The sequence below is a fragment of the Capsicum annuum genome, chromosome 6, assembly GCF_002878395.1.
Source record: "Capsicum annuum cultivar UCD-10X-F1 chromosome 6, UCD10Xv1.1, whole genome shotgun sequence".
NCBI classification, from domain to species: domain Eukaryota; kingdom Viridiplantae; phylum Streptophyta; class Magnoliopsida; order Solanales; family Solanaceae; genus Capsicum; species Capsicum annuum.
The window spans coordinates 50,640,763-50,653,630 of NC_061116.1; the positions used below are offsets into that span (position 1 = coordinate 50,640,763).

The 12,868-nt window shown below is 32.8% G+C and overlaps 1 pseudogene; it reads right to left on the reverse strand.

The window, feature by feature from the left end:
* Positions 1-8,251: 8,251 nt before the first annotated feature.
* Positions 8,252-12,568, reverse strand: LOC107874346 (annotated as a pseudogene).
* Positions 12,569-12,868: the final 300 nt, after the last annotated feature.

The window sequence follows — 12,868 nt, forward strand, 5'->3', positions numbered from 1 at the left end:
TACCCTTTTTTCACTGTTGGAACGCTTGAATTTTTAGCCTGACACGCTCAGTTTTACGTTTAGAACACATTTTGCCACATAGGATCGGAGGTCGTATTTGTGTAGTTTTGAATAGTTAAAGGTCATATTTGTGCACTATCAAAGTTTAAGGTCAAAGTTATAATTTTGTGTCAAATTTAGGGTGTCGTACTTTTTCGTTCCAAGAACATTATTAATACTTTGGCTCCAATTTAAATTAAAAAGAGGTTGTCAATTGGTTCAACTGAACATGAAGATTGACACCCAGGCAATCAAACTCCAAAGTACAAACTTCTAATAATGTTCCACCTACCATTTATTATGTTTATGTCCAAAAATGGAGTAGAGAAAGGGAAAAAAAACTGTCAGTTATATGTTAACTATGGTCTGGACAAGTAACAGAACTTGAGGATCGTCCAAACTTTTGGAGGGCAATAACTTTGATTCAGTTTCCATTGTCAAATACCTATCGCAGCATCGGAAGAATAGTACATATAGCCAAAGGTCATTTTTCATTGACGCATTCAAAACGAACTCATGATGCAATCACCTCAACTTCCCCAAACCAGGAGGTGATACCACCAAATGCAATAATTTGTGATTTTCTCGCTTTGAAAGATCTTCAATATCTAAGCATAGAAGAGGCCATACAGAAGACCTTTAATGTATCCTAGGGTCTTGAGGTGACATAGCTCATCCACCAATAAACTCGAAGTGTCATGGTATAAGCATTCAAGAAACTAACCAATATAGTTAACTATCATTGTCTTGTGCTTTGGGAACTATTATGCAGGTATGGAATTTACGCTGGGAGGGTGGTGCAGCCACTGTAGATTCAGTTGTCATAAGAAAAAATAAAATAGTTATTTACCGCTATTTTCAATTAGTAAGTTTACATGGCATAGACTATATAAAAATAAAGACATAGTGTTGAAAAGATGTAATAATTTGAATCGGCCTCAAGGTATTGAGAAAGATACCAAAAGGAAAAACTATCAGTTATATATGAAATATGGTATGGACAAGTAATAGAACTTGAGGACTATCCCAACTTTGGGAGTGCAAGAACTTTGATTCAGTTGCCATTGTCAGAATACTTATCACAGCATCGGCAGAAGAGTACATATAGCCAAAGGTCATCTTTTCTTGATGCATTCAAAATGAACTTATGGTGCAATCACCTCGAGTTTCCCAAATCAGGAGGTGCTACTCACTTTGAAATATGTCCAATACTGAGCATAGAAGAGGTCATATATAAAACTTCTCATATATCCTGGGTTCTTCAGGTGGTTGGTAACTTTTAAGATACTAAATCTTCTGCAAATCACTATTGACTGGCTCTTGTAATTATTGCAGAGAAATGAAGATGACTTCCTATTTACGGTAAAAGTTGGGAGTACAATTAGTCAGACACGTCACTGGTGGGAAAAGAGTTACCCTATTGTAGAAACTTAAGACAACATACACATTCAAAAAAAAGCTAGAATAAGTACCTGTCTTCAAATTGTATCTTAGCATAGAAGAGGTCATAGAGAAAACTTCTATAGATGGGTTCTTAAGATGGTTGGTAATATCTAAGGTACTAAATCTTCTGTAGAACACTGATGACTGGCTCTTGTAAATATTTCAGAGAAATAAAGATGCTTCCTATTTGCGAAAAAGGTTGGATGTACAATTAGTCAACATATCAGTGGGAATTTACCCTGGGTGGGTGGTGCAGTTGCTGCAGACTCACTTGTCATAAGAAAAAATAAAATTGTTATTTACTGCTATTTTCAATTTGTAAGTTTACATAGCATAAAATATGTCAAAAATAAGGATGTAGAGTAGAAAAGATGTCATAATTTGAATTGGGCTCAAAGTTTGGTTCTATCCATGAAGCAGTAGCAATGAAACTTTGGATAGAGTTGTTTCAACATATATATCAAACAACTGCACTATTACAAGGAAACTAATTTCACGTCTTTCCTGAAATGTCAGATCAATATTATTTATACAGGATACTCCATATTTTCACTTGTCTTAGGGCAATTTTTTTATAAAAACTCTGACATTCTTACAGCTTGAAAATTAGGTGGAAGCAAAGGCACTTTATCTAACTTTAAAGGGGATTGGTATCCTATACTAATCAATGGATTCATCAAAACCCAAACAGCTTTAAGAAATAGTAAAGTAGTGGCATATCCACTCATAGTAGGATCTAACAGAATCAACTTATCTACTTGTAGCCTGGAGTTTCCACTGGTTTCATGTTGGCTACCAAAAAGGAACAGCAACCACCAAGGGGGAAAAATGTGTATGATAGTTCTACAAAATAAAATTAAAATATTCAGAAGCAGATGCTTACACCAGGATTGTCAGTGTATGTGGCTAATATCTTGTTATCCTGAGGCAGTTCACTAATTCTCTTAACCTGAAATCATATTATAGAATGCCAACTGATTTGTTAAAGTAGATTATTGTCTTTCCATGTTATGAGTGCTTTTGTAATTGATATTTTTTAGCAACACAGCTCTAGCATTCTCATTCTTATAGTATGACCAACTGGCTATAGTTATTAAACAAAACATTATTTCATTAACAGTGTGCACTTAACAATGAGCTGATAATTGGAATAAATTAATCACAAAATCCTTGAAAGAAGATAACATTCAATGATGGATTGGTCAACCTCCAGGGAGCATAAAAGGCTCAAAATGGCCTATTGCAAGCACAAATTCAGCATTGTATTGATGTCCAGTCAATACCTACAAGTAAATATGGACTATCAATTACTACTTAAAAGAATACAAAGTTGACAAACAGAACCTGTTGTTTACAAAACCCACCAAGTTTGGTCTAGAATAATTATTTACTCCCAAGGTAGCATTACGATTAGGCTGAGACTCAGCATTCCAAATAAGAACCTGATTCCAAAAGTTTTCAAAGTCACCTTAAAAATTTCAATGGAACTAAATACTGATATGGCGCCAAAAAAAAAACAGCAACCACTAGGGAGGAAACAAATATGTACGATAGGGCTACAAAATAAAATTGAAATATTCAGAAGCAAAAGCTTACATCAGGATTATCAGTGTGTGTGGCCACTATCTTGCTATGCTATCTGAGGTAGTTCCCTGATTTGATTCACCTGAAATCATATTATAAAATTCCAGCTAATTTGTTAAAGCAGATTATTGTCTTTCCATGTTATGAATGCTTCTGTAATTGATATTTTAAAGCAACACAACTCCAGCATTCGCATTCTTATAGTGTAAATAAAGGAGGAGAACAATTAATATAATTGAAAGGATTCATCAAGATTCGATGAACAATTTCATCTTCACAGGAGAAAGTCCAACTGACATAAAAGGAATAATGACAAATCAAACAATTGAACCATTACATTGGAAACTGCTTGTGTGGAAATGGTATTGCCAGAAGTTTAGTTAATGTAACCAGATATGAAAAAAAGTTTTTACAGTGTTCAAGCAACCTACAATAATATCATATATCTAAAAACTTTGTGGCGACATATATTTACAAAATAGGATAGTTTGAGAGAGTGAAATACCTTCGGCAGGTGGTGCATCCGCTGCGTATTTACTTCTCATAAGAATAAATAAAATAGTTAATTACCACTATTTTCAATTTGTACATTTACATTGCATATAATATATAAATAGTTAGGACATAGTAATGAAAAGATCACAGAATTTGAATTGGGTTGAAGGTTTAGTTCTATCCCAGAAGAAAAAGTAACAAAACTTTGCATTATAGTTGGACCGACATACATAATAGACAATTGTACTATTGTAAAGAAAATAAGTATTACGTATTTCCAGAAACATCAGATCAATATCAACATATAGAGAAAGAAGTGCCAGAGCTCAAACATGTAAAAGTTTATTGTCTATTGGTTTTCTCAAAAATAAATTAATGATATGTGCTATAATCCTCAAAACCAAAAAGAAAAAAATATCACACAGTTATGAATTAATACTTATATGTATGAGCTATAGTGACTGTACTTAATGGAAGGGTGTTCTTTGTCAATCATCATAAGCTCATTTTGCAGCATCAGAAGGCTATCCATGTCTACATTTTCATCAATAGATGGTTCAAATATTTTGATTTAGATGAATATTGCCTAATTCCTCGGTGATATCTACATCTTGATTAGGAACTTGTTCATTAACGCCTCAATCTTATTCATTAGCACCTCCATCTTGTTCATTAGAACCTCCTTCTTGTTCATTAGGAACGTGTTCATTAACTTATACATCCTGATCAACATTTTGCTCATTAACACCTAAATCTTATTCATAAGAAATCTATTCATTACCACCTTCATCTTGATCAGTATTTTGTTCATTAGCTCTGAAATCTAGATCATTAAGAAGTTGTGTCATATCCAATCACAATAGGATCCATCAGAATCAACTCATCCATTTCTAGCCTAGAGTTTCCAGTATCTGCAGTAGTTCGCTAGATGTAGAAATTTCTGATGATCCTCTAATGGTGACAATGAGAAGATAGAAATACAAGGGAAGGCTAGCTAATATTACTATATCATCTATTTACATACTCAAATCCACATTGTATGCAGAAAAGAATAAATTAATAATAGCAGTAACCATGGAAAGAAATAGGATAACATAGATGCAAACTACCAAACTATTACATAGCTAAATGATGGAGAAAATTAGTGTCGGGATAAACCAGACAATTATAGTTATCATATTTCAAGCAAAAGTTAAATAACCTTGTGAAAGAAAATTCTTCGTCAAAACACATCTACTGGTGACACTAATAAAAGAGGGTAAAAGGACCAAACTATTTTGTCTAACCTTAGAAAGAGTAAAAAGTCATAATAGACAACAAACTCTCTACTTCTTGCACTTATTTGTCTCTTCAGAAATTAAGTCATCTTCATCTACGATTAGGTTTCTTATTTTTCTACTGTTAGACCTAGTAATGACATGTAGTTCTTCCTCACGATCTTTTAATTTATCCAATAAGATGCCAAGGATACCTTTTTATTTTGTAAAAGTACATTTGTGAACATATGTGTTAAACACGTTAATCTTAAGAAGAAATAGAAGCCCCATAACTGAAATAATAAATTTGAATACCTTTTCTATGGATAGTTCTTTGGGAACGCGATCTTTTGGCTCACTTTCAGCCTCTATCAAATTTTTCACATCTAAAAGCAACAGCGAAACCGATGATTTACAAAGTATACGAATTTGTGCATTAAAATTTTCAATATACTATATTGTAATACCTTTTTCTCTTCCTTTTGCTTGTACTCTAGTTCCAAATTTTCATCCAAAATCCAAAGCTTTGATACAGTAAAATTTTCAATCCCCTCTTTCAAATTGTAACTGTTTAATTTAAGCTTAAAAATAAAATCTTTTCCATAGAGAATTTGAATGTGGGTAGGAACATCGTTGTTATCTAATAATGATAGTTTGTTGAACAACTTGTGAGCTGATTATCAAGGATTTTCTTAGCCAAGTCATTGAATAAGACAAAAGTAGTTTTCCCGATATTGTCTTTCACTTGTATGTGAATCTTGTACCTATGTTTGTAAAAATAAGTTAACATTAATTCGTAATACAAAGCAAATTCATAATCCTTCTAGGATACTTACTTCACTAAAGAAAACTTGCAATCATTGTTGCAGTTGAGGCATGGATAAGCACCATTTGCAGGTGTAATCTTCTTCGAGCATAAATTGCATGAAATGTAGTACCATCTATAATAGTTTATTATGTCTGTAATTTTGGTCCTCACAGTAACAATGTATTTCTACAATCCTCAAAAGAAAATTTACAATTATCCATCATGTTGAAGTATTGAGATGGCAAATCAAAATGTAAGAAGCAAAAGATAACCTATATGTCAGCACTCCAATCAGACTCCAACAAATTCTTCATGTTCATTCGTTTCATAAACATATCTTCCTCAATTGGAATGATATTAATATTAGAGCTTTCAATAACTTGTACTCCCGTGGACATGGTGGAAAACCTTTTTCTTCAAAGATCTTATGTAATCTATATCAAAGTTCACATATACTTTGCTAGCATATGTGATAGGGAAGCTAACTTCACCTATTAACAATGGATGTAACAAAATTTGCGATAAACATCTCTCATAATGTTAGCACATAAATATATAACATTTGATAATTAAATCTGAAATAATACCACAAAATTCTTTAAGAGTTGTGGAAGTCACAATCACTATGTATGGGCCAGAATCCTTCTTGTGAAAATAAGGAGCAAAATTCTCTCCCAAATCCTCCCATAAGCTTATTTTTTAATTTGCCGAACTATCCAGAAAAAGAAAAATAAGAATATCATAGTTCATTTAAATCTAATCCTAAAAAAAGATCAATGTATGGTTTCAAAATAACACTCTTTTAGGAAGACAAAAAATAAAACTACTTAATATGAGATGGGTGACTTACTAATCAATATTAATTTGTATGTCCCTTTTTCTCCACTTTGATCCAACACTCTCTATATCACCAACTCCATATAAACAACCAACCATATCTATAAAAGAAGAAGAAAAAGTGTTTGTTAAAAACATTGATAAATGAACAATTTTTTAAAATTTGAAAATTAAAAATTATGTGTGTGTATATATATACCTGATAAGATCATGTTGTTGTTTACCCTTGACTCAATCAATTCTGGTATAATAAAGTGAAATTCGTTCACAGGAATATCAACAATATCTTCAGATAAACTCTTGATCGTAGTTGAGGGAAAGAAAATTATTTTCAAAGAGTTTTCAACTGGTCTATGTACACCACTACTTTCAACCACTTTGAAGTTTTTGATGGTAAATAGTGAACCTTCAATTAACTTGCTTGAACCTACTAACGTGGTTTTTCCTGACTATAGCATGCTCCAAATTGCCCTGATATATCAAAACATGTGAATTTATAATTAAAATTTTCAAAAAATATGTGTATAAGACAGAGTAAGAATTATGTTGATGAGGTACCTTTTCATCGACAAATATCATATCCAAACTGATCAATTCCCTATTTTTTTTAATTAATGGCATCCCACATTCTACAAGTCCTAACCATTATCATCAAATTATCTTTGTTAGTAACCAACTCTGAAATAAGAGAATACATCATACTAAAAAATTAAAAGCAAAAAAGAATAAGCAAGCTATAATAAAAAAATATTTGACTTCTTTATCTATATATAGTACATAAAAAGAGCTTGCAAAGGCTGAAGAATTAATTAAATGCAATTATTCAGAGATTAATATGCATTAAAATCAATAGAAGATACAAATGATTGAGAAGAGAAATGGTTCATTACAAACCTTAGTAGAAGAATAGTTAAAATTCATATATGAGACCTTCATAGCTATATTCTGTAGAGGAGGAGAAGAAGAAGAAGAAGAAGAAGAAGAATAAACTGTAGGAAACGACTTTTTGAGAGCAATGTGGGTTATCAGTTTTTTTATCTTTCCTATTCATATATTTAATTTATTTAATTTATGTACTATACATTAATTTAACATTATCCCTCTTTAACTAAAATAAGAAATTAAAGATTTTTTGTTAAATACTGCAAAATAAAATAAAGACAATGCAAAAATCATGATAATACAAATTTAAATATAAGTAAATGCTATAAGTTTCAATTCTTTTCATATTAAAATATTTTTAAAAAATATTTTAAAATGTACGTCAAAATTCATACAGTTTGACCCTCGAGAAGCGAAATGTGAAAGGTTAGAGGCAATTTAAACTGTTGTTTAATAGGAAGTTTTGCTCTTTTTTATATTTGTGCTAAGTTGTAAAACATTATATTTCTTTTTCACAGGTATATATATTTCATTCTTGTAACTCCTGTATTATAATGATAGGAGATTTTGAAAGTTATTAAGTTTAGCATGATGAATAATATAATTTTAAATAATAAGACTAAAAATATTGTCTACAAATAATATTATTTCGTCTCTGTTATAGTAAACAGGTATTTCACAATAAATTTTGAAAATGTATGATTAGATGTCCTCTTTTTCTATTTTTAACACTATTAATGAATTGTAGTTCTTCCTCGAGATCTTTCAAGTTATCCAATGAGACATCAATAGGTACAAGTTTATATTTGAATAAGTTAATTTATAATGTATTGTCAACTATGCCTCAATTCCAAATATGCAAGTCGACATTCATTTATATACGATATAAAATGCCCCCAAAAGACACTTAATAAATTCTCTTTGAGTACTTCTTATAAATCACCTTCAGCTTGTTATTTGCAGCCTCAGAGTGATACCTAACTAACATCCTCGCGCCCTCTATTATCTGAGTCTCTGAGAAACCAGTGTGCACCTTAAGTGTCCCATACCAAAATGATGTTTGGTTGAGGGTGTGTCGAGCAGCATAGACAACTGAGGCAGCAATCATTGATGGGCAGTAGATAATGGTTTCATAATTCATCAACCCCAGCTCAGCCAAAAAATATACCATGTTCTCCATCTATTTTTAAAGGGATTAAAGTTAGTACCGTAAACTAATTGTGACACACAATAGACAACTATGTTAAAGAACTTACTTCTTAATCAGGTAAAAAAACTTTGACGAAACGGATGAGGAACACATAAGGTGTTGGGACTGTTAGATACCATTCCAGATCCTGAGAATTTATTTCTCTATAGTTAACACCTGCTCGTGACTGTAAGTTTTGTACTAGATGCACACGAAGTCATTAACCTGAAAAAATAAATTACAACATTTAGAAAGCTGTTAGCTTTAGGCATTAACAGCTCATATAGTGAAAGAGGCTTTCATATTTTACCTTGAAAGCCTAAATTTCTTTATATTTAGAGGTTATAAGCATGGCACTAATGCCCACTAACTGCAGTGCCCTTCTTCATGTAGTCTTCACAGTGAGGTAGCAAACAACAATGTTGATTGTGAGGTAAAGAGTTTCTGGATTAAGCTCAAACTTGTGGTAGGCTGTGAATCAATGTAGTCATGAACTCTTGTCTCACTCTACAAAGAGCCACAAAAAATTGAGTTGATCATAGATATTTCTAGTATACAATAAACGAAAATAAAGCACCAGTTCAAGACAGTGGATACCTCATCTAGTTTGTAGAAACTGTAAGTGTCTTCAACATATTCCAAAAATGCCAATTCATTGTTCACATCTGCAGCATCAATGTCCATAATCAGCTCCTTTGGATTCTTACTCAGACCACATGCAGCCTTTATAAAGTTGACAAAAACATCGTATATTTCTATACTTGTATAATTGACAATTATGTAAAACAGAAAACAAAAGGAACAATCCTCTATAAAGGCTGTAATATTAACAAAAGAGACATGATATTGAACCTTGCTTCGAGTAATGAGAGTTGAAGAGTTGATTTCTTCTTTGATATGTCTTCAACAGCCTACTTCTTTCTTTTCATATTTTCCTCCATTAGTTTCTCACGGGTGTCGGGGCTAATTGCGATAATCTCCTCAGGTCTTGGCTTAATTATGGCTTTATTCTGAGCTGGTTTCCTTCCCGCAGGTACTTTTTGAGCAACATTTGTTCCTTTTATGTTAATATCCATAGATTTCTGCAAACAGTTAAAACAGACGATAAGTGCGCAACAATATTAGTACTAAACGCCAAATTGAGATTGAAATACAAAAAAAAATTAGGACTTATTATCATAAACTTCTAATTTTCAGCTGCTTCCAACAATTGGACACAAAAGCTCGTAAGGGCGAGATACCTGATGAAGTGGATTTCCTTCGACTTCGTGGCCTACAGCCAGATTTCCAATATCACCAAGAGCCTTTTGATTTCTCCCTTCTGCTGCCATATTCTTTTTTTACTTTACTGCATCAGGGACTACTACTACATCACCTAAATAACATACACATATTTCCATTTAGCTTCAAACTATTAAGTATGAAGATAACGGAGTGATGGCGTAAAACTTGGTTTAGTAGCTTTCCCCGACCAAGGTAGTTTGGAGATGCGCGCACACACAAGAAGAAGCTATATCAATACATATTGAGATGATGTAGGTGGCATACATGTGCAAGTTGATTCAGGGGCTTTGTGATTAACTTAGTTTGAGGGGAGATTGTTGGTGTGAGACTTTTAAAGAAAAGGAAGCTACATATAAGATAAAGCAATAATCTTCATAATACGGGACCTTCTGGGGGAAAATGTGCAAGTTCGATCCAAAGCAACAATATCTTACCATGCTAAAAATATCTTTAGGGTGGTTTATCCCAACAGAACCTTGTAACTATGAATTCATTCAAATGTTATTAGTCATGGATCCATATTTTACCAACATAAAACTCAGAATTATGACATTACAAACAAATTATTAGGATTACAAAAACAATAAAAGATCAATAATGTACTGACTTGTGGGAGTGGAAGGGCAGTATCAAGATAAATGCCAAAGTTATTTTTCATGTAACGAAAAGCAATTTTTTTGTCATCCATGACCAGCTCACCCATACCAAAAGTGCAGATTTTCTTAGAAACAAAAGCAGTATAGAACTTCAAGTAAATCTGGAAATAATCATACAAGTATGAATACCATCATATCGATTATTATCAATGACATTACCAAATAAATTTATTCATCAATACGTCTACATATCACAACAAACTAAAAATGATAACAGTAACATTACAAATTCTGGGCACTGAATGGAACTGCTGAATTTTACTAACTTCCAAAGTTTCTTCAAAAATAACTATAACCCATATTAGCAAGTTGTAAATATAGTAAACATAAGACATGAAAATAAGTTTTGAAAATCTAGCTATAGAGATCATATTTATCTGCACCACCAGCAGAAGTTATAAAGAGATCAGCAGCAGTTTCGGTGGTGACACCCATGCTAGCATCCACAAACCAAAACTCAGAACCAAAGCCTCGAGACTATTGTAACGTCTGTGCAAATGCCTAGTACTTGTTGATATTAGCATCACTGATACTCCTCCTAGCGTACTTCATTGATTCCTCAAAGTGAGCAGGCTTGATCTCGGATACCTTATCGTCGACGTCTTCCTCCATGGCTTCAAGATTATCCCTTCTCCTTATCTCCCTCTCAAAATCCTATAAACATACAATGCAATATTTTCTAAGACCAAAAAGGGTGGAGCTAGAGTATATCAGAAGCAAGTTTGGCAAAATTCAGTAATTTTAATTCAAACCTTGAATTTTTCGTAAAAGTTCCTTAATAAGTAGAAATTATTAAGAAATTTAGAACCTAGTAACTAATATGTATTGCCTCAAAAGTTATCAATCGGCAAGAAATGGAAATTGAAAACTTACTTTCTCAATGTTCTCCTGGATAGCATATTTGCATGCACATTGGTAGATCTCTGTAATGTCAGCTCCACTGAACCCTTGCTTATATTTTGCAGGGGCTCTTAGATCTATATCCTTAAAAAGGGGTGATTTTCACAGGCATGCCTTGAAATTTAATGGTGGGAGTCCTTGTCAGGGAGAGAAATATAGATCAATTGGTCAAGCCGACCAGGATGTAGAAGTGCAGGATCAATAATGTTAGGAATATTGGTGGAACCAATGATGAAAATAGTCTTCTTGGCATTTATACCATCCATTTGAGTGAGAAATTCACTCAGAACTCTATCGGCAGCTCCTCCGACATCTCTAATGCTACTTCCCCTCTATAAAATAAAGTCATATTTAGCAACAGAAGAAAATAATCTAAAAAGAGCGGTAAACACACATAGTAACAGTTCGATGAGAACATGAGAACAAGGAATATCACCTGAGTAGCAATTGAATCCAACTCATCGATAAATAGTACACAAGGTGCAGAAGCTCGAGCCTTGTAGAATATTTCCCTAACATTGGCTTCACTATCTCCAAACCACATGGTAAGGAATTTTGGACCTTTGAAACTAATAAAATTGGCTTGGCATTCAATTGCAATAGTCTTCGCTAGCAATATTTTCCCATATCCAGGTGGCCCACAGAAGAGAACACCCTTTGATGGAGACATACCAAACTTCCCAAACTTTTTGGGATGCTCCACTGGATATTGAACAGTCTATAAAATAAACAACAGATAATAGGATAAGTAAATGAATAAGGTTCGCTGATTAAATCCTAATGTTCATTGTTATCTGTCTAGTATAATAAGTACCTCTTGGAGCTCACACTTGAAATTCTTCGGGCCTTCGATTTCCTCCTAAGAGACATTAAGAACTTCAACAACCTGTTCACCCAAACATCATAGTTAGGAATCAAACAGAAGATATGTAGCGGAAGAAGCTGAGAATGTTAGGAAATCTTAACTTATAGCTTCAGCTTTAAAATGAGTTAAACTCCACAATTAAAATAGTAAATACAATTATTGAAATAGAAATCTACAAACTTAAGAAGCAAAATATGTAATAACTTGTATTTCAGGACTCCACTCAGAATCAAACAACTCCTTAATATCCATCGGATTCAAAATCATCTCTTCCTCAATCGAAATGTTATTAACATTATACCTTTTGGTAATTTGCACTTCCGTAGGCATGGTTGTAAACTTTTGAACCAAATATCTTATGTAATCTATATCTAGATTTACATATATTCTTCTTGCATGAGTGGTGAAGAAGCTAACTTCACCTATTAATAATAAATGTAATAAAATGTAAGTTTGACATTTGTTGAAAAACATAGAACTTCAATTGATAATAGTGACAACTAAATTGAGGACAGTTACCAAAAAATTCTTTCACGGTTGTAGATGTGACTATCACTATATACGGGCCAACATCCTTATTTTACAAGGAGCAAATTTTTCACCAAGTTCTTCCCATAAGGTAATTTTGGC